This window comes from Microcaecilia unicolor, chromosome 11, assembly GCF_901765095.1.
Source record: "Microcaecilia unicolor chromosome 11, aMicUni1.1, whole genome shotgun sequence".
Taxonomy (NCBI): Eukaryota; Metazoa; Chordata; class Amphibia; order Gymnophiona; family Siphonopidae; genus Microcaecilia; species Microcaecilia unicolor.
The window spans coordinates 173,590,297-173,613,826 of record NC_044041.1 but is presented as its reverse complement, the minus strand read 5'-3'; the positions used below and the strand labels follow the sequence as shown (position 1 = coordinate 173,613,826).

Sequence of the window (23,530 nt, the reverse complement as noted above, 5' to 3'; positions counted from 1 at the left end):
TGCCCCCTCCCTCTGGCTCTGGCCCCCCCTACCGCCGGAGTCCAGATACGCCCCTGATGCAAAGAGAAGGATGGTTTTTATTTCCCAGGCCCAGCTTGGCCACCTGGACTTGGGAAAGCATGTGACCACGTCCCCATAGACGTAAGCAGAGAAGCATTCTGTAATTTTCCATAGAAGCTTTCTCTAACTTTCCTTAGCTCTGGACATAGGCTCAGAGCCTAATAAAAGGGAAGGCTTGTCACAGTGGAGTTGGGGTTCATCTGTGAGTAATGTATGGACTGCGCAGAAGGTTTGTTCCTGGTCCAAAAGCTCCTAGCTCTCGCTGTGATCTGGGCCCCCCCAGCTGTTGATAAGAGCCTGGATGATGGAGACCAGTGATGATTGTATGTATAGTGTAATTAGTGTTTCTTTCCTGGTCTAAGAACTCTTTGCATTGCTTAGATGTAGAGACCAGTGATGTAATGATTGCTTATACAGCTAACCATTGAATATGTGCTAACCATTGCATATATCTTAATCATTGTAGTGTTTAGCTTCCCTAATAAAGGTTACACCACCATCAACACACCAACTCTAAACCTTCCTATTTCAAAAACCCTAAAAATTCTTGGAGTCACCATTGATCGACACCTAACACTAGAAAACCATGTGAGAAACACAACCAAGAAGATGTTTCACTCAATGTGGAAATTAAAAAGAATAAGACCTTTCTTCCCAAGGAGTGTATTCCAAAACTTGGTACAATCATTAGTGCTCAGTCATCTAGACTACTGCAACGCACTATATGCTGGTCGCAAAGAACAAATAATCAAGAAACTCCAGACAGCCCAGAACACTGCAGCTAGACTCATATTTGGCAAACCAAAATTTGAAAGTTCAAAGCCCTTACGAGAAAAATTACACTGGCTCCCACTTAAGGAACGCATCACGTTCAAAATATGTTCACTAGTTCACAAAATTATCCATGGAGACGCACTAGCTTACATGTCTGACTTAATGGACCTACCACCTAGGAATGCCAAAAGATCATCCCGCAAATTCCTTGATCTGCACTTCCCCAGTTGCAAGGGAATGAAATACAAATTAATGCATGCGTCAAACTTCACCTACTTGAGCACACAGTTATGGAATGCACTGCCGAGCAACTTGAAATTGATATACAAAATAGCGAACTTCTGCGCACTACTGAAGACCTATCTCTTTGAAAGAGCATACCAAATAGATCAACCCAAGTGAATATGCACAACTCACCTATTTAATTTTAGAACTGTCTCCTAAAATCTGCTTGTATACTACTACTTCGCTTTTCTTATCATGCTGACCAAGAACATGCAATACTAAATGTTTATTACTAACATTCTTCCACTACTCATGATGTATTGTAAGCCACTTTGAGCCTGCAAAGAGGTGGGATAAGGTAGGATACAAATGCAACAAATAAATAAATAAATAAATAAATAAATACTCCTCACTAATCCAAATGGATCTGTGCTGGCTGAGACCACAATGAGCTTGTTGTAATCCTTGGCTGTTTATTAATTTGCTGCATTTATAGCCCACATTTTCCCACCTACTTACAGGCTTAATGTGGCTTACAATATAATACAACTACAATCACATTGATGGACTAGAAAATCAGAGTATATATAACAGATAAGGTGCATAGGAATATTATGGCAATCATATTAACGGAGAAGAATTTCAGAATTATTGCTATTAAGGTTCATACGAAAATTATGTTGATTAAGAACTACTACTACTACTACTTAACATTTCTAGAGCGCTACTAGGGTTACGCAGCGCTGTACAATTTAACAAAAAGGACAGTCTCTGCTCAAACGAGCTTACAATCTAACGGGCGAAATCTAATGGGATAAATGGATAACAACATAGCATAATGATATCAGGACAAGGTATAATTATCAGTAATTAGGATAAATGGATAACAACATAACATAATGATATCAGGACAGGGTATAATTATCAGTAATTAGGGTGTAAATAAAATAGGCAAATTAAAAGAGTTCCAATATAAATTGTGTCTGGTGCAGTTTAGGAGTCAGATCGTTATGAGGGATCCATTTTGTACGCTTTTTTGAACAAGTAAGTCTTTAGTAGTTTCCGGAAGGTCATCAAGTCGCGTGTTTTTCTTATAGTGGTTGTTAATTAATTCCATCGTTGTGTACAGATGTATGAAAAGCTGGATGTATGTACTGATTTGTATTTAAGTCCTCTGCAATTGGGATAATGGAGGTTTAAGAAAGTACGTGATGAACTTTTGTTTTTTCTCTCTGGTAGATCTATAAGGTCTGACAGGTAAGGTGGGGCATCTCCATAAATAATTTTATGAACTAAGGTGCGTATTTTGAATGCAACTTGATCCTTTAGTGGAAGCCAGTGCCATTTTTCTCTAAGGGGTTTAGCACTATAATATTTTGCTTTTTCAAATATCAGTCTGGCTGCGGTGTTCTGGGCAGTCTGGAGTTTCTTAATGGTTTGAGCCTTGCATCCCGCATATAAGGAATTGCAGTAGTACAAATGACTCAATACCAGTGATTGCACTAGTTTGCGGAATGTCTCTCTTGGGAAGAAAGGTTATAATCTTCTAAGCCTCCACATTTCATAAAACATTTTCTTTATAACATTTTTCACGTGGTTGTCTAGATTGAGGTTATGATCGATTGTTACACCCAGGAGTTTCAGGTTGTCCGCAACAGGAAGAGTATGATTTAGTATATTTATAGTGGCATAGTTGATTTTATTATACTGCGATGATAATATAAGGCATTGTGTTTTTTCTGTGTTGAGCTTCAGTTGGAATGCATCCGCCCATGAATTCATAACTTGGAAACTGAGATTAATTTTATCTGCAATTCCAGACGTCATTTTTGTATGAGATATATATCGTCACATCGTCAGCATAAATATAAGGGTTAAGGTCTAGGTTGGATAAAGATCTGGCTAGTGGTAACAACATTAAATTAAAGAGGATCGGGGAAAGCGGAGATCCTTGAGGGACACCACATTCAGGTCTCCATGGCGATGATATGATCGATTCAGATATTACCCAGTATGTTCTTGCCATTAGGAAATTATGAAACCAATTCAGTACATTACCTCCAATTCCAAAATATTCAAGAATGTTTAATAGGATACCATGGTCAACCATGTCGAACGCGCTGGACATGTCGAATTGTAAAAGAAGAACATTATTACCATTTGCAATAATTTGTTTCAATTTGGTCATGAGTACTATAAGAACTGTTTCGGCCAGATTGGGATGTGTGCAATACTGAGAAGTTGTTCAAGTAGTTGGTAAGTTGTTTAGTTACCAGGCTTTCCATCAACTTGACTACCAATGGGATGGATGCCACTGGACGATAATTTGATATATCATTTAGTTTTTTCTTCTTGTCTTTGGGAATTGGTGTGAGTAGGATATTTCCTTTATCTGTGGGAAAGGATCCATGTTGAAGCATGTGATTCAGGTAAGAGGTGAGATCTACTATGAATCACTGGGGGGCAGATTTTATTAAGTAGCTGGGGCATGCATCCAGTTTACAGTGGGATTTGTTGAATTTGTTGATCTCTTGGACGACAGTATCTTCCATTAGTGAATAAAAATTTGTCCAAATTCGATCTGCTGGATACTCATTGGTTGTTGGGTCTAAGCCGGTGATGGCGAACCTATGGCACGCATGCCAGAGAGGGCATGCGGAGCCCTCTCTGTTGGCATGCGCGCCGCCGGTCGCCTCACCTGAGACTTTCAGCCCTCCCACCCACCTGGCGTCAAGCATTTCTCCCTCCCTCCCACCCGGCACCAGCCCGCCATCCCTCCCTCCCTCCGAACCCGAAGAAATGTAAATGTCTTCCCTTGTCCGAGTAGGCAGTGTCAGCATCAGCAGTAGCAGCAAAAAGCGTGCTGCTGGTTCAGCACGTCTTCAGCCTTCCGTCTCTCAAGCTCTCTGGTCTCGCCCTCATTTCCTGTTAGGGCGGGACCAGAGAGCTTGAGAGACGGAAGGCTGAAAACACGCCAAACCAGCAGTATGCTTTTCGCTACTACTGCTGATGCTGACGCCACCTATTCGGACAAGGGAAGACTTTTAAATTTCTTCGGGTTCGGAGGGAGGGAGGGATGGTGGGCTGATGCCGGGTGGGAGGGAGGGAGGAATGCTTGACACCGAGTGGGAGGGAGGGAGGGAGCCCTGGTGCTTGGGTGGGAGTGCTGGGTGGGTGGGAGGGAGGCCTGCCTGGTGCTTGGGTGGGTGGGTGGGTGGGTGGTTGTCCTGGTGCTTGGGTGGGAGTGCTGGGTGGGTGGATTGCCTGGTGCCTGGTGCTGGGTGGGAGGGAGGGAGGCTCTGGTGCTTGGGTGGCCTGGTGCTTGGGTGCTTGGGTGGGAGGCCTGGTGCTTGGGTGGGAGTGCTGGGTGGGTGCATGGCCTGGTGCTTGGGTGGGAGGGAGGGAGGCCTGGTGCTGGGTGGCAGGCCTGGTGCTGGGTGGGTGGCCTGGTGCTGGGTAGGAGGGAGGGAGGCTTGGGTGCTTGGGTGGGAGGCCCGGTGTTTGGGTGGGAGTGCTGGGTGGGTGCATGGCCTGGTGCTTGGGTGGGAGGGAGGGAGGCCTGGTGCTGGGTGGCAGGCCTGGTGCTGGGTGGGTGGCAGGCCTGGTGCTGGGTGGGTGGCCTGGTGCTTGGTGCTGGGTGGGTGGCCTGGTGCTGGGTGGGAGGGAGGCCTGCCGCTGGGAGGGCAGGGGGGAGAGGAGGGTGGCTGGAGAGGAGGGCAGGGGAGAGAGGAGGGTGGCTGGACATGGGCGGCTGGAGGGGAGAGGAGGGTGGCTGGACATGGGTGGCTGGAGGGAAGAGGAGGGTGGCTGGCCATTTGTGGTTGGAGGGGAGAGGAAGGTTGCTGGACATGGATGGAGGGCAAGAAATGAAGAAGAAAGGAGAAAAGTAAAGAAATAAATGGAAAGGAAGCCCTGGAAACGGAGTGAAGAGAACAGATAGAGAGCAGCAGAATCAGCGACTAGGACCAATATGGATAGAAAAACAAAATCACCAGACAACAAAGGTAGAAAAAAATCATTTTATTTTCATTTTAGTGTTTGGAATATGTCCAATTTGAGAATTTACATCTGCTGTCTTATTTTGCACTGGGTATACTGGAGCTGTAATAACTTACAGAAATGATTTATAATGAAAGAAAATCATGTTATTTTTTTCTCCTATACTAGTATAATATTTTCAATGATGTCTGTTTATATGCGCCATGGCTGGTGTAAGGGGGTGTGGCTATCATAAGGGTGGAGTCATATGTGGTGAGCCCGCCCATAATGAGTACCGGCACTTTGCGATGAGTAATTAGATTTTGGGTTGCTGTTTGGGCACTCGGTCTCTGAAAGGTTCGCCATCACTGGTCTAAGCCGTCAATGAATTTTACATAGTCGGAGGAGTTAGCTGATAAGGTGGATTTTAGTTTAATGATTTTCTCATTGAAGTAAGTAGCTAGTTTATCTGCTGATGGGGTATCCGTGTTAGTTAAGGTAACTGGTGTGGTGTCTAGAAGATTATGTACAAATTGGAATAACTTGTGCAAGTCTTTATAGTTTTGTCCTATTTGGAGTTATAATATGACCTCTTGGATTGCCTGATGGTATATTTGTATTTTCTTAACATTAATTTCCATGCAGTGAATGTTTGTTCATCTTTCTTTTTGTTCCAAGCACGTTCAAGTCTCCTTGTTTGGGTTTTTAGTTTTTTCAATTCGTCGTTAAACCATGGGAGTGAGTTTTTTTCTTCGTGATGTTCTTGTTTGTATTGGTGCTATTGTATCAAGTATGCTATTGCATCTTATGTCCCAATTTAAAAGATATTGATTGGAATCTGTTTGTACTGACCATTCATTCCCGTAGAACTCTTGCCAGAATAATACTGGATCAATGTGACCTCTTGTGGTGAAAGTTTTTCGTTCTTGATTCTGGATCAAATTTTTTTTTTATTCTCCATTGCATGGATATTTTTAGTTTGAAGTGATCTGACCAGGGTACTTATGTCCAGTTGATATGTTATTGTAAAGGTTTGATCAGGAGTAAATTTGTATGTGATGAGGTCAAGTGCATGACCTTGATATGGGTTGATTATTTATCCAATTGAAATCCCAAATATGGAAAAAATCTTTGCATTCTTGTGTGTTTTTAGCATTATAGTTTTCTAGATGCAAATTTATATCTCCTAGTATGAGTAGATTGGAATTAGATAAGCAAGAATTTGAGATGAAGTCCATAAGATTTTGTTGACATTCTTGCCAGTTTCCTGGCGGTCTATAAAACAGAATAATGTTTAGGTGGTCAAATAATGTAGGATGGTTAATATTAAGTGAGGCAATTTCTAGTTGTGGAGACATGGATTCTGCTATAGTTGTTACCATGAAGTGGGATTTATATATAAATGCAATGCCTCCTCCTCTCTTTCCATTTCTAGGCCAGTGAATTATTTTGTAACCTGGAGGGCAATTTTGGAAATGGATCCAAGTTTCATTAATGATTAATAAATCCAGGTTATCATCAATGATCCAATCTGATAGAATTGATGTCTTGTCTTGTCCTGTTGTAATTCTAACAGTGCAATAAACTCTTCCTATCGCACAGCCTTAGCGGGACTATCACTGCAGGGAAACTCCTGATCATCTCATTACCTTGAGTCATGGCATGGGCAAAAGAGCACAGACCCCTCTTGACCCCTTTATTGAAGTTGATCTGAGATAGCATGGATCCACATTTTCTTTTCTCTTTGGCAACATTCCAAGTGGAAGAATAGCCTAGCAGTTAATCCAGTGTGGTCTGAGAACCAGGAAAGTTAGCGTTCAAACCCCACTATGGTTCCTTGAAACCTTGGGCAAATAATTTAGGGGTAAATACTCAGCCGGCAGCGGTGAATGTTTTGCTGACTGCCACCAGCGTTATTCCCGGATATTCAGTGCCAGGCCATATCCGGGCTTCGGCATTGAATATCTGGCTTATGCAGCGCCGGCTAAACATGAACGGTTAAGGCAATATTCAACACATAACCAGCCATGGGTTACCGCATAAAGATAAGATAGCGTTTCATGTGGTGCCATTTATGCAGTTACCCTTGCCGATTAAGTTCTGAATATCGGCACTTAACTAGCCAAGTGCTAACTCCACACTTGGAATGCCTTCAAAATAGCCAGTTTTCACTTAGGCGCTAAGGGCCAGATGTTATATACGGTGCTTTAAAAATCCACGCAGAAAACATTTGCGCCTAAGCGTATTCTATAAGCGGCACCTAGATTTAGACGTGGTATATAGAATACACTTAGTTGATATCCCAGCATATAAAACTACGTGCTTCCATTTACAGCAACGGAAACGTGGCGTAAATCCCTATGTGTAGATTTATGCACACTGGGTCATATTCTATAACTACGTGCGTAAATTTTGGAAGGGTGTTCCATTTTCCTGCCCATAACCACGCCCCTTTTGAACTGTGTACATCATAATTTAGGCCCAATTCATTACAGAATACACTTAGCCAATCAGTGCTCATTATTGCTTGTTAGGTACTGTTAACAACGCTTAGTTTGTTAAGCCAATTAAGTTGCACACGTTATTATGGAATACGCTTAGATTTTAGTGCAGAACGCTAGGTACGCTATATAGAATCCGGGGGTAACTGCTCATTTTCAATGGTGATAATCGGTTAAGTGACGCTGAAAATGAGCAGATAACCCCGATTTAACAAGCAATTTAACCAGTCAGTGACCATTTCTGACTAGTTAAATTGTTTTGAATATCAACCATTTAATCATCCATTGCCTGAGGTACAATCTTTGGGGGCAGTTCTATACAGTGGAGCCAAATGTAGGCACAACAATGAAGCATGATTATAAGCTCATTTTCGAAAGAGAAGGATGCCCATCTTTCGACATAAATCGGAAGATGGGCGTCCTTCTCCCAGGGTCGTCCAAATTGGTATAATCGAAAGCCGATTTTGGACATCCCCAACTGCTTTCCGTCGCAGGGATGGCCAAAGTTCAAGGGGGTATATCAGAGGTGTAGTGAAGGCGGGACTTGGGCATGCCTAACACATGGATGTCCTCAACCCATAATGAAAAAAAAAAAGGCCGTCCCTGATGAGCACTTGGATGACTTTACCTGGTCATGTTTTTCTTATGACCAAGGCACAAAAAGGTGCCCGACATGACCAGATGACCACTGGAGAGAATCGGGGATGACCTCCCCTTACTCCCCCAGTGGTCACTAACCCCCTCCCACCCTCAAAAAATATCTTTAAAAATATTTTTTGCCAGCCTCTATGCCAGCCTCAGATGTCACACTCAGGGCTATGGTAGTGGTGTACAGTTGTGGGTAATGGGTTTTGGGGGGCTCAGCAGACAAGGTAAGGGAGCTATGTACCTGGGAGCAATTTATGAAGTCCACTGCAGTGCCACCTAGGGTGCCCAGTTAGTGTCCTGGCATGTCAGGGGGACCAGTGCACTACAAATGCTGGCTCCTCCCACAACCAAAGGGCTTGCATTTGGTCATTTCTGAGATGGATGTCCTTGGTTTCCATTATCACCAAAAATCAGAAATGACCAAGTCTAGGGATGACCTAATTTTCAAGATTTGGACGTCCCTGACCGCATTATCGAAACGAAAGATGGACGTCCATCTTGTTTCGATAATACGGGTTTTCCTGCCCCTCCATCGGGACATTTTGCGAGGACGTCCTCAACAAATCTTGGACGTCCCTTTCGATTATGCCCCTCTTAGTGCCAATTCTATAACGGCATTAAGACGCACCTAACTCATTATAGGATAGTAGCACATATTGGCTTTGGTGTGCTCGACAGCTTACATCAGGTTAATGGCAGTGTAACCATGCAAGCAAAAGTGGGCTTGTGAGCCTTGAAAACACCGCCACACAAAGATCGAATGGTGAAACAAAAATCAATTTATTTATGTGCAAGGGGAGGTTGACCTGTTATCTTCACAGGCTAGGACAAATAAACATAAAAACTTATACAAAGTTCTCTCTCGCTCTCTCTCATGTGGCCTTCTTTGGCAAGGCCATGGTGTGCACTATTCTCTGAACTGGAGTCCCAGACTTAAGTGCTGTATCTCAGCATTCAAGATTTCAAAAGTCCAGCGCTTCTTCCTATATTCTTAAACAGGCACAAAATTGATTTACTACTGTCAAACAACAAAATATCTAAAACTTAGTATTTCAATCTGTTTTTTTTTGTCTTTCTTCAGACCTCGGTAGCAACTCGTTTCATGTGAAGTACTCAGCCTCGCAATTCACTTAACTCTTCTGGTCCTTTTATATTTTATTCATAATAACCTTTACATTCTAAAAATTACTAGTAGTTAATATGAAGTTAATATCTCACTATATAAGTTTCCATTCAAATTCCTTCCACAGGACCTTATTAGCCATGTTTCACCAATGCTGCTTCAGGGCATGGTCCTGGCTCTTAGCTATGGCCACTCGCTGGATTTTTCCAATTCAATCCAGTGAGTTGCCATGGCTAAGAACCATGATCATGCTCCGAAGAAGCATAGGTGAAACATGGCTGAATATTGACTTCAAGTCAGCAAACGGCACCCTTATAATTTCAAATAGTGAAGGGAGCATTCAATTACTCTTTTTATGTACACTCAACTTCTCTGTTAATTTATCTATAGTAAACAAAGGTCTATATGATCAGACATTCATAATAGGATCATCAGATCAACATATCCACCTCTTAATTGGCTAATACATTTCTTCATGAGCCAAACATATTTATAGAGGGTATACCATAATCCTCATTAATCCCATCCATGTTTTTTTTATATTTTTAACCTTTTTTATGTATAGTTTTGATCCATTAACTGCCTTCATAAGCGTTTCCAAATTTATTCTTAATCACAATTCATTCTATTCCGTATATATCAAACTTGTTCAAAAGATAGTACTTAGCTTATCATCTTCCTCAGCTTTTTCTGCTATATTCCATAATGTGTGGTGGAGACTAAAAAAATCACCAGATGCTATTTTTCTATTTGCAGGTTGTGTGCTAATGTCATTAGTGTGTGGCAACGGTAAATAATTTTTTTCCTTTTTTTTTTTAGTTCCAAAATGCTATTAAAAATTTTCAAACTATAACATAATCATAAGCAAACATATAAACAATACCAGGATTGGCAACAAATATAAGGTAAGAGAAGAACATAAACTTATGTACTATCATCAGAGGGCGAAAAACATCAGTCAGTGGAATTGTGAAATAAAGATAGTGATAGAGGCAAATATAGGGGCCCTCTTACGAAGCAGCGGTAAGCCCAACACGGGCTTACCGCTCACTAAAAGGGAAGTACCACTGGGCTACCGCAGCAGTCAGGCGGTCGCTCCCTTCCCTAGCGCACGCCATTTCTGGTGCTGCACCGGGTTAGTCAATGGGTGGCAGTGTTTGCCCCAAAGTGGTCGCACGACCATTTCTTGAAAAAAAAAACAACAACAAAGACCTGCCACGCCCTGTCCTCAAACTAAATAGTGTGCAATTAGGAGTGAATTCTATATATGGCACAGAAATAAGAGCTATTCTATAAGCCACACTTTAAAGTTAGGCGCGATTTATAGAGCAGCACTTACGCCCGGGACTCATGCCTAATTTTAAGCGTGGCCATTTGCACCAACTGAAACATGGTGCAAATGTACACATCTATCTTAGGCGTGTATCCTTGTTATTCTATATTAACACAGGTAAATGCTAGGAATGCCCCCTTCTGACCATGACCCTCCCATTTGGGTGCCATTTTTTTTATTCGTGCATAAAATTTAGGCAAGGATCCTGCGCCTAAATTTCTGTGTGTACGTTCCAATTAAGTCTAATTAGTGCCAATAATTGCTTGTTAAGCCATTTTTTGACACTAATTTGTCCATTATTCAATTAAATTACATGCACAATTTTTGATGACTTTTATAGAATTAGGGGATTACTGTGCACAAACAGGAAAATTACTGCAAGATGCTTTATCGTGTCCTGTGGTAAACCTTTTTCAGCATGCGAAGCCCACGTTATGGCTTAGTGCATCTTAGACTCTACACTCATTCTGAACCTGGACTAGCTTGCTTCACACACTGTAACTTAGATCAGTTCCTTATATCTTGCTTAACTATATATATGAACTTCCCTTGAGTTTTAGCGAACCGTCTTGTCTATCCCAACTGATTCTACACTACACATCTTGTCCCCATCTATATATCTGCACTTGGCCCCTCAGCTATATAGTAAGCTGTATTGTAGAAAAATAGCATCATATCTACGTTAGTTGAATGTTTTAATGCGTGCTTATTAGGTGTATCATTAGTATTTTGCTAACATTTTATTTATTTATTTATTTATTTGCTGCATTTGTATCCCACATTTTCCCACCTCTTTGCAGGCTCAATGTGGCTTACATTATGCCACAATGACAATCGTCATTAACGGTGTAAGAAGATACAATTAAGGCACATTAGATATCAAGAAAATTAGAAATACAGATGTGATAGTGGATCTTTTATGAAGGATTCTTAACATTCTAACATTGTATTATATCTCTGGTATTTGAATTTCAGTGATGTTAAATGTGTATATTTTTGTTACATTTTCATGGTAGTCCTATTATTAGGTTTAATTTGTTGTTTTCAAGTTTACCTCATTTATTGCATTTATGTTTATACTTTGTCATTTTACTAATGTCTCACCTAGAATGTAAACCGCACGGAACCCTGGAAAGGGGATATTAGCAGTATACAAGAACTGATTTGAATTTGAAATGCTATGCTATTAACAAAATTGTAAGTTTTATGTTAATAAATCCCAGTAAAATTTAAAAATAAATGAAAGGGCCTCTAAGACCAGCTCCACATACCTTATCCAACTGTACATATCAGTTTGGCCATTATGCTGAAACCCATGGTGCTGCATTTTGTGTAGTTGGTCCATGGAATACAACCAGCATCAGACACAGCGTCAGACAAAAATCACAGTGCCCACTGCTGGTTGAATATCGGACGGAGAGTATTTGTACTCAAAATAAAATGTAAATGTTGCTTTTGAAACTATTAGTGCCCTCATATTAACCTAAAGCAGCAATCCCTCTTCCCCAATTGCCCCCTCCCCCCCCACCTCCACCTAACTTGCCTCTTCCATTAGGAGCCTTGCACCTAGTAGCTCATGGCTCTTCCAGCAATCATCCCACTCAAAGAGGATTCCTCTCCCCCACCCCCCAATATTGTACCTATCAGAAAACATCTTTATTGAATGAGGTCCTTAACAATTAAAACATAGACTGGCCTGAGGCAGTTTCTTTAATCATCCTCTCTGCCTGATGAAACCCAGAGGATACTCACCTCTTTGAAAACCTGTATCAGGTCCCTCCCCACCAAGTTCAGAGAATTGCCCAGGAAGGGCAGGGGGAAGGGTCCAGGAGGCAGGTTTAATCTCCGGCTTTGCAGATTCCATCTCCAGGATAAGAAAAGCAAGCAAGTGATGCAGAAGGCAAGGAGTAGAGTGGCAGCATCACTAAGCTCCATTCCCACAGTATCTGTGAAGAAACTGTTGATAGCCTGGTGTGACTCAGTATTCAGAATCACCTCTAAATTCTAGACATAAATCCTTGTTTGTGGTTTCTGCCTGAATAGCCCTCTTTGCTATGTTTTGAAGCTTCTTTCTGTGGCTGAAATCTTGAAGAACAAAACCTTTCAAATTTTCGGCAAAGGAACTCTAGCTGAAAGTCCTCTTCCAACAACAGGTCTATCCTCAGCAGCAAGAGGGAGGAGGTGGAGTCTGCATGACTAGAAGCCTAGGTAGAGTTACCCTTTCCCTAGATTGTGGCTGAGGCTTAAAATTTGCACACACCAGAGGTGGGGTCGTGCTATCAGGCTCAATTCCTAGACTGAGGTTTATTATTGTTAAACTATGTTAGGTGAGGTTGCATAAGTCAATAAGGTGGAGCTGAGACCTTTAACCTCCTCTGTCAGAGTAGGGTTGTGTTTTGAGGGAAGCAAGTGTCACTGGAATCTGGGCTACATCCATGGTGTACCTCATTCTTGCAAAATTGTCATGGATAAGGACTACTTGATCCCACAATACATAGTGGGCTAGCTCCTGCTACCCACCCCCAGACCTGTTCAGAGACTTTGCCCAGAATCAGAACTGCCAAAGGTTGATTTTTTAGGTTCAGGAGATAAAGTGAGAGAAACACAGCCATTTAGTTAAACATTAATGTAACCACAGGCTGTTCATTGTTTAGCCTACCTATTTCATTTGATTATACCATACATCATAAGGCAATACATAGGTGATTTAAAATAAAAAATTAAAACAAGTGAAGTACTAGGGGAGTATATATATTTACTGCCTTTTTGAAGGAATGAACTCAAGGCGGTGTGCATTAAGACTAGTCAAACATGAGCAATAGGCAGTTACAGCAGTAAAAATATTCAAATATCAATACAAAGTATGGCAATAATATACTACTTTCAATGTCAACACTTTCAATCTCTTTGAATTCTTTGATTGGGTGACTGGAGAATTGAATCAGGGATGTGCTATAGACGTAATCTACTTAGATTTCAGCAAAGCTTTTGACACGGTTCCCCACAGGAGGCTCTTAAATAAACTGGACGGGCTGAAGATAGGACCCAAAGTGGTGAACTAGATTAGGAACTGGTTGACGGACAGACGCCAGAGGGTGGTGGTTAATGGAATTCGCTCGGATGAGGGAAAGGTGAGTAGCGGAGTGCCTCAGGGATCGGTGCTGGGGCCGATTCTGTTCAATATATTTGTGAGTGACATTGCCGAAGGGTTAGAAGGTAAAGTTTGCCTATTTGTGGATGATACTAAGATTTGTAACAGAGTGGACACCAGGGAGGGAGTGGAAAAAATGAAAAAGGATCTGAGGAAGCTAGAAGAATGGTCTAAGGTTTGGCAATTAAAAAATTCAATGCAAAGAAATGCAAAGCAATGCACTTAGGGAGTAGAAATCCACGGGAGACGCATGTGGCGGTGAGTGTCTGATAGGTACGGACGTGGAGAGGGATCTTGGGGTGATAGTATCTGAGGATCTGAAGGCAATGAAACAGTGTGACAAGGCGGTAGCCGTAGCTAGAAGGTTGCTAGGCTGTATAGAGAGAGGTGTGACCAGCAGAAGAAAGGGGGTGTTGATGCCTCTGTATAAGTCATTGGTGAGGCCCCACCTGGAGTATTGTGTTCAGTTTTGGAGGCTGTATCTTGATAAGGATGTAAAAAGAATTGAAGCAGTGCAAAGAAAAGCTACGAGAATGGTATGGGATTTGTGTTACAAGACGTATGAGGAGAGACTTGCGGACCTGAACATATATACCCTGGAGCAGGGGCATATCTGCATGGAGCCACAGAGGCATGGGCCCCCGCAGATTTCGCCCTGGACCCCCCTACTGCCGTCAACCCTCCCCCGCCTACCGCCATCACCTACCCCCGCCGAGGTCTGCTTCCTCCGGTCCAGTGCCTTTAAAAATATTACTTCAGCTGGCGGGGGACCCCCAACCCCCACCAGCCCAGCCGAGGTCTTGTTTTAAGAAGTTCTTCCATCCTCGTGCTATTGAAAACTGCCTGCCTGCATCCCTTCCAGTTTCGGACTGAGTCTGACGTCGCAGCACGTTGTATGTGCAGGACGTCAATGTGCTGCGATGTCAGACTCAGTCTGAAACTGGAAGGGATGCAGGCAGGCAGTTTTCAATAGCACAAGGATGGAAGAACTTCTTAAAACAAGACCTCGGCTGGGCTGGCGGGGGTTGGGGGTCCCCCGCCAGCTGAAGTAATATTTTTAAAGGCACCGGACCGGAGGAAGCGGTCCTCGGTGGGGGTAGGTGATGGCGGTAGGCGGGGGAGGGTTGACGGCGGTAGGGGAGGGTTGACGGCGGTAAGGGGGGCGGCGGCCGGGGGAGGCTATAATGTGCCCCCTCACTCTAGCCCCTGCCCCCCCTACCGCCGAACCTCAGATACGCCCCTGCCCTGGAGGAAAGGAGAAACAGAGGTGATATGATACAGATGTTCAAATATTTGAAAGGTATTAATCTGCAAACGAACCTTTTCCGGAGATGGGAAGGCGGTAGAACTAGAGGAAATGAAATGAGATTTAAGGGGGGGCAGACTCAAGAAAAATGTCAGGAAGTATTTTTTCATGGAGAGAGTGGTGGATGCTTGGAATGCCCTCCTGCGGGAGGTGGTGGAGATGAAAACGGTAACGGAATTCAAACATGCGTGGGATAAACATATCCTGTTCAGAAGGAATGGATCCTCAGGAGCTTAGCCGAGATTGGGTGGCAGAGCCGGTGGTGGGAGGCGGGGCTGGTGGTTGGGAGGCGGGGCTAGTGCTGGGCAGACTTCTACGGTCTGTGCCCTGAAAAAGACAGATACAAATTAAGGTAAGGTATACACAAAAAGTAGCATATATGAGTTTATCTTGTTGGGCAGACTGGATGGACCGTGCAGGTCTTTTTCTGCCATCATCTACTATGTAACTATCAGGTTTATTTTCAAAAGTGATCGCCGGCGATCTTCTGACATAAATCGGGAGATGGCCAGCGATCTCGCAAAAGTGGCAAAATCGGTATAATCGAAAGCTGCTTTTTTGACACCATCGCCGCTTTCCCGTTGCTGCGCCAGCGAAAGTTCAAGGGGCGTGTCGGCGGTGAAGAGAAGGTGGGACATGAGCGGGCATGGGCGTGGCTACCAGATGGCTGGCTTTTGTGGATAATGGAAAAAAAAAGCGGCGTTAATCACTATTTCGCCGGGTTTACTTGGTCCTTTAATTTTCACGACCAAGCCTCAAAAAGGTGCCTCCATTGACCTGATGACCACCAGAGGGAATGGGGTATGACCTCCCCATACTCCCCCAGTGGTCACCAACCCCCTCCCACACTAAAAAAATAACATTAAAAACTTTTTTGCCAGCCTCTATGCCAGCCTCAAATGTCATACCCAGCTCCCTGACAGCAGTACGTAAGTCCCTGGAGCAGTTTTTAATGGGTGCAGTGCACTTCAGGCAGGCAGACCCAGGTCCATCCCCCCCTACCTGTTACACTTGTGGTGCTAAGTTTTGAGCCCTCCAACCCCCCCAAAACCCACTGTACCCACATATAGGTGTCCCCCTTCACCCATAAGGGCTATGGTAGTGGTGTAGAGTTGTGGGGAGTGGGTTTGGGGGGGATTTGGGGGGATCAGCACCCAAGGTAAGGGAGCTATGCACCTGGGAGCTATTTGTATATTTTTCAAACATTTTTAGAAGTTCCCCCTAGGGTGCCTGGTTGGTGTCCTGGCATGTCAGGGGGACCAGTGCACTACAAATGCTGGCCCCTCCCATGACCAAATGCCTTGGATTTCGCCGGGTTTGAGATGGCCGGCATTTTTTTCCATTATCGCTGAAAAACACAATAGGCCATCTCAAACCCGGTGAACTCTGGCATTTGACCGGGCTACACCTTATTATCGAAAAAAAAGATGGCCGGCCATCTTTTTCGATAATACGGTTTCTGCCAGCTGTAGTGCCGCCGCCAAAATAGATCGCCGGCGACCTATTTCGCCGGCGACGTTCGATTATGCCCCTATATGTAACACAATATGTAATAGAAACATTTTAATTAACAGTGAAGGGTATAAGCAAAGATGGAACATATAGGGTGTCTTTTACTAAGGTGCGCTCACATTTTTAGCGCACGCTTTAATTGTGGGAGTGCTAAACGTTAGAGACGCCGATAGGAATGCATTGCTAATGTTTAGCCCACAATTTTAGCGCATGCTATAAACATGAGCGCACCTTAGTAAAAGATGCCCATAGATAGGTAAGAGAGTATGAGGAGTTAGAAAATAATGTATAGAGCTGTTTAGTTTTTCAGATCAGTCAGCTTTGTATAACATTCCTTTTTCTTATTTAGTAGGGCAATTAGCTAGCTTGTGTCTTGGTTTTCTCACAGACCATAGACAGGCTTGCTTAAACACTAGTAATGGGCTATAAACTTTAACAAGTGTCTGTTTGTTTGTTTCAACCAGGCTTTGAACAGAGCACAGGGACATTTTCAGTGAAGGACTACAATGAGTGATAGGTATTCAAGGGACAGAGGTTACAAAGGGCAAATGATGAATATTTGAGAAAAATACCAAAGAAACAGAATTATGTGAAGGTGGCCTTAGAGGTCAGAGTTGAAGAATATAAGGCATTAAGTGATTGGACAAAATTAAGCTTCAGTATTCAGCCTGGGTACCTTTTGTACTAGGTCAGAATCTGACAGCTTCTGAAGCCTCCTGGGGCAATAAATGATCTATGTTGTTCTTCCTTGTTTAAGTCTTTTAAGAATATTTTCCTTTTTCTCTTTAGTTTTTTTTACACTCTTATTATATATTGTAACCAGGTACCTCTAAGTGCAACCAAGGATAGAAAAATCTCCTCCAGCCACAGGCTCCCGGTACAGTCAAGAAATAAATGTCCACCATCAACTTCACTCTTAAGGACTTTATTTCATGCAGGTTTCTAGTAGACCTGATACACAGTTCCAACAGCAGCATTCACCTTCCATCTTAAGCACATATAAGCCACCTGAAAGTGTGTGGCAAATAGTCCCCTTTAAGCAGTAGGCTATCAGCACATATCAGGATTCAATACAGGCTCACAATCAGCTCCAGTCTGGGCTCTTTAGCCAGGGCACAGTAACAGTAGTTCAACTCCTAATAAAAGCAGTTCATTTAGTTCATCATCACAGTTAAACCACAAAGCAGAAGTTTCTACTGTTACGATTGTGCCCCTGTGTCAGGCTCTCATGCATCTCGCCACCTGGTGGTTAGACCTGGTGGCTGCAATGGACTGCTGTTTCCCATGTTCTAGAAGTCTGACAGGTCCGGTCCGGACCTGTCAAGCCTTCCAGACTGTCTGGGGATGTTTGGAACAGCACCCTTACCTGGTGAACTCCCTTGTATGTTGCCTTTATTAAGCACATGGGAACATTCAGGCTTGGCCTTGGCAACAGAGGTCTTCAGTCCTGTTCTTGTCCTTGTTGGTCTGTTAATTCCTGCCCTGATAGCTTGTTTTGCCTGTCTTAGACTTTGTTTGCTTCCTGGTTTATTCTGATTGCTGCCTGCCCAAGACTTCATTTGCTTCCTGGTTTATTCAACTGATTGCTGCCTGCCCAAGACTCTACTTGAGCGCTGTAGAAATGATTTGTAGTAGTAGTAGTAGTAGTACCTGATTTACTATTGAATGCTGCCAGCCTACAGACGCTGTGTGGTTCCTGGTTTTCCTGCTGCTTTGCTGCCTGCCGGTAAGACTCTGCTTGATTCATGGACTATTATTCTGCTTCTGCTTAGTGCTTCTGTTCCAGTCCAGCTGCTCCAGTCCGGCCTGTGCCATCTGTCTGTGGTCTGCCCTGCCTCCTGTTTGGGTGATTTGCCTGCTGCTGCCGCTCCTCGGCAGTGGCCCAAGGGCTCACTTTTACTCACCAGCATGACAGATTGCCAAGGCAATGAGCTCGGCAAAATCATCCTTTCAGCAGGGCTTTCTGCCCATGAACTTTTTCCCTGTCGGTAATCCAGGTATCAGCCTGGGTTCAGCTCCTAGTTCCAGTTCAGATTTCGGGCTCGACCCAATTTCTGCTCTTGAGGGTTGGATGACACTCCAGAATTATCGTGATAAACTTTGTTTTGATCCAGCCTTGAGGAATACTCCTGAAGCTGCAGCTGAGAGAAAGCGTGCCTGGGGGTTTAAGTTCTATGCATACCCAGCTTCTCTTATTGATTCTTCTATCACACTCTTCGAGTACCGCTGCAGACTTTTGTGGAATCCAACCTTGCGGGTTACTCCTGAAGCCGACACTGAAAGAAGGCGTCTGGCTCGCCTGTCGCTTCTATGGAGCTCCGGTTCAGTTCCTGATTCCAAGCTGAGTTCCAGTGCCAGCCAAGCGGCTGAGTCCAGACCGAGTTGCAGTTCCGGCCAAGATGCTGAGTCCGGATCGAGTTCCACTTCCAGCCAAGCTGCTGAGTCCACTCCGAGTTCCAGTTCCAGCCGAGATGCTGAGGCCACTCTGGGTTCAATTCCAACTGAGATGCTGAGTCTATTCCGAGTTCCAGTTCCAGCCGAGATGCCGAGTCTATTCTGAGTTCCAGTGCCAGCCGAGATGCTGAGTCTATTCCGAGTTCCAGTTCTAGCCACAATGCTGAGTCCGGATTGAGTTGCAGTTCCGACCAAGATGCCGAGTTCAAGCCGAGTTCCAGTTCCAGCCAAGATGCTGAGTCCATGCCGAGTTCTAGTTCCAGCCAAGCTGCTGACTTCGCTCTGAGTTCCAGTTCCAGCCAAGATGCTGAGTCCAGATCGAGTTGCAGTTCCGACCAAGATGCTGAGATCCAGTTCCGGCCAAGATGCTGAGTCCGGATCGAGTTGCAGTTCCAGCCAAGATGCTGAGTCCGGATTGAGTTGCAGTTCTGACCAAGAGGCTGAGTTCAAGCCGAGTTCCAGTTCCAGCCAAGATGCTGAGTCTGGATCGAGTTGCAGTTCCAGCCAAGATGCTGAGTCCGGATCGAGTTGCAGTTCCAGCCGAGTTGCTGAGTCCACGCCGAGTTCCAGATCCAGTCAAGAGGCTGAGTGCAGACCGAGTTCCAGTTCCAGCCAAGGTGCTGAGTCCAGGTCGAGTTCTGAGTCCAGTCAAGATGCTGAGTTCACTCTGGGTTCCAGTCCTGATTCCTGTTCGGGTTCCAGTCCAGCTACCCTTGGTCATGTTTTGAAACTCCTCCGTAGGTTTCATCATTCTTACCCATGGAGACCTGAATCACCCGTGGAGACTGGGGGAGCCTTGAGGGGGAGGTACTGTTACGATTGCGCCCCTGTGTCAGGCTCTCATGCATCTCGCCACCTGGTGGTTAGTCCTGGTGGCTGCAATGGACTGTCTGTTTGCTGTTTCCCATGTTCTAGAAGTCTGACCAGTTCAGTCCGGATCTTCCAGCCTTCCAGACTGTCTGGGGATGTTTGGAACTTAACAGCACCCTTACCTGGTGAACTCCCTTGTATGTTGCCTTTATTAAGCACCTGGGAACTTTCAGGCTTGGCCTTGGCAACAGAGGTCTTCAGTCCTGTTCTTGTCCTTGTTGGTCTGTTGCGATTCCTGCCCTGATAGCTTGTTTTGCCTGTCTTAGACTTTGTTTGCTTCCTGGTTTATTCTACTGATTGCTGCCTGCCCAAGACTTTGCTTGATACCTGATTTACTATTGATTGCCGCCAGCCTACAGACGCTGTGTGGTTCCTGGTTTTTCTTCTGCTTTGCTGTCTGCCGGTAAGACTCTGCTTGATTCATGGACTATTCTCCTGCTTCTGCTTAGTGCTTCTGTTCCAGTCCAGCTGCTCCAGTCCGGCCTGTGCCGTCTGTCTGTGGTCTGCCCTGCCTCCTGTTTGGGTGATTTACCTGCCGCTGCCGCTCCTCGGCAGTGGCCCAAGGGCTCACTTTTCCTCACCAGCGTGACATCTACCTTCTACTCTCTTTACCTTCATAATGGGTTCCATACTTTAGGGATTTCTCATACCCAAGGGATTCCACCCTGCATCTACTTCACTGGTAGATTCAATACTTTAGGGACCTCTCTTACCCAAGGGTTTTCAGCCTGCACAACTTTAGGGACTTCTCTTACCCAAGGATTTTCAGCCTGCATCTGCTTCACTCTACCCTCTTCTCTCCCCTCTCCTGGGACTCCTTCCCACCTGCCTAATCAATCCCTGGCTTCTGCTACCGCAACCAATCATTCTCCTTCCATTAGCTTCCCCCACACCCATACCAGCTGAGTTAAGCATTAGGCTAATGATGAGCTCCTGCACACAGGGTTTCCTATCTCTTTTTCCTCCTAGTGGCAGCTAATCTACACATCCTGCCAGTTTATACCCATGTATTCCCCTATTGCAGCTAGGAGTCCAGTCCGGGTTCTTCATCTCACCCCCTGGCTCCTTGTCTGCAATGTCTTCTGGGACTTGTATTTCAGACTGAATCTTCCTTAACCCAACTATCCTGGATGTGACTCTATCACAATATATAGGGTAACACCAGTACTTATCGTATAGAGAAGTGCTGTCTGTGAAGGCCCTGTAAAAAAATATTCTTAAAAGACTTAAACAAGGAAGAACAAAATAGATAATTTATTGCCCCAGGAGGTTTTTTGGCTAATGAAGAAATTGGTTTGGTAGATGACTAAGCGATACGCTAAAGTCAGAAAAAAATATACTGAACAGCAGAAGCCTTTTCCTCCTTAAAGACTCTAAGTATAGCTAATACAGAAGAGAACTTATATGAACACACATTGAGTAATTCCATAGTTCAGTTCTCAGCCAGCTATAGATACAATTTCAGTTAGACTATTGCAATGCATTCTACAATGACATTGGGTTGTCTTTGGTTAGAAGGTTACAGGTCATCCAAAGAGCTGTTATTAAATTGATACATCATGCTAAGCATTCCTTATCGAGCATTTATGGTAACCTATTTTTTTTACAGAGCTTACATTCAAAAAATAGCCATGGCACTCAGTACCCTCCATACAGGTCAGCCTTCTTTTTTGTTCAATATAATAGTCCCTTATATGTCACCTAGAGTGCTCTGTTCATAGAATCAAATCTAATCTAATCTTAGATTTCTATCCCGCTTTACCTAGCAGGTTCAAGGCGGATCCCAAAGAACAAAAATAGGTGAACAAATCCCACCGAGTTACAATAGATTGACCAGATGGACCTAACTATCAGCGGACAAATCTATTAGATATTGATTAAATGAAAAAGTTTTAATCACGTTTCTAAAACTAAGGTGACAATAGTTTAACCAGATGGACCTAACTATCATCAAACAAAGCCATTAGATATTGATTAAACAAGAAAATTTTAATTACGTTTCTGAAACTAAAGTAACCAGTAATCTCTCTAATATCCCTGGGTAGCTTGTTCCACAGATCTGGGCCTTGGCCAAAAATAGACCTATTTCTAGTAGTTGTTTTACAACACTTCGACACTGAAGGTACTGTTAATCTAATCTCTTGCAGAGGACAAAAAATTCTAGAAGCAGAATACATTAAAACTGCATTAGAAATGTAATCTGATACCTGGCCATATACAATTTTAAATACAAACAATAATAATTTAAAATGAATTCTGGCTTGTACCAAAAGCCAGTGCAATTTAAATAAGTATGGTGTTGCATGGTCATAACATCTTACACTACCCTCTCCTTATCCAATGTATCTTGATTATAAGTGGAGCACGGTATTTTATATCTTGGCCCCTCTCCTCCGGAATGGGATTTATTTATTTATTTTTAGTATTTATTTTCCACTCTATCTTCCAGATTCTAGGTGGATTAGAGACCTCTTGAAAGCGGGATTCAAGACACATTTCTTGATGCTCTGATGGTGTGGGGTTAGGATTAATGCAGGGCTATATCTCTGTCTGTTCTGTTCTTTGTGTTCTTTTATTTATATATTGTACTGTAGACCACTCTGATGCACTGTAAAGGATGATATATAAAATATAAGGATAAACACAAATATAAACATGTAATCTTATATCAAAAAGAATCCCCTGACATCCCCCAACTCCTCAGAAATCACCCTAAGTTGCCAACGCCAAGCTGGCAGGACATAGGCTTACCCTTTACCTGCCTCTCTGACACTGGGTTTTGCAAGAGCAGTGTTGGATGCCAAACCTGGTAAGAGTTAAGACTGGGTCCTCCTGCCTCTTCAGCATATAATATAAAGAAATGGGGAGGAAGGGGGTTGGGGAATGGGCAGGGAAATTGTTTTATATGAGATTGATTGCATAAGGGATTGAGCTAGTTGGCTAAATTTGGGCTCTTGGGTCTGAGGGTTAGGTGCAGAAAGCCATGTGATAGAGCCACTGACTGCACGGCCTCTATCACAAGCTTTCCACAAAAATTGCCCCCAGGATGCATTATTCAATGAGCATGCAAATTACTGCCGTATTAGAAAGACAGCAGACATCTGCAGCTCATTGCAAAATGTCTCCCTTCCTGTCGGTGCATGAGTGGTGATTGGCTCACGCACTGATAGGTAGGGTCACTGGCATGATTTTGGCATCAGTACTGGTAGTCTAGTGCCCCCCCCCCAACCTGATGCCCCTGATAGCACCTACCACATCCCGACCCAATCCAATCTGACCCTTTTCCCCTCAATATAAATTTTTTTTTTTAATTCCCTGATGTGTAGTGACACCCCCAACCTCTCAACATGACTAACCCCCTCCCTCCCTCTCTTCCCCACTGTAAAAAAGCTTTGGTGTCTAGCGGCAACCCCAACCCAAGCCCCCCCCCCCATTTAAAAAAATAAACTTTCCCTAGTGTCTAGTGGCAACCACCATTTCCAGTGTTTTCCCAAGACCCCTCCCAAATCCTGTAGCTTGAAAGAGGTAGTAGCAATGCCCACTTGTTCTTGCCTCAGTGCTGCCATCTTTCAAAATGGTGGCACCTGACCCTGTG

The 23,530-nt window shown here is 43.8% G+C and overlaps 1 pseudogene; it reads right to left on the bottom strand.

Moving 5' to 3' along the window:
• The window catches only part of LOC115479781, a 60,251-nt pseudogene extending 46,637 nt beyond the window's left edge, over nucleotides 1–13,614 (bottom strand).
• Between the last annotated feature and the right edge of the window lie 9,916 nt (nucleotides 13,615–23,530).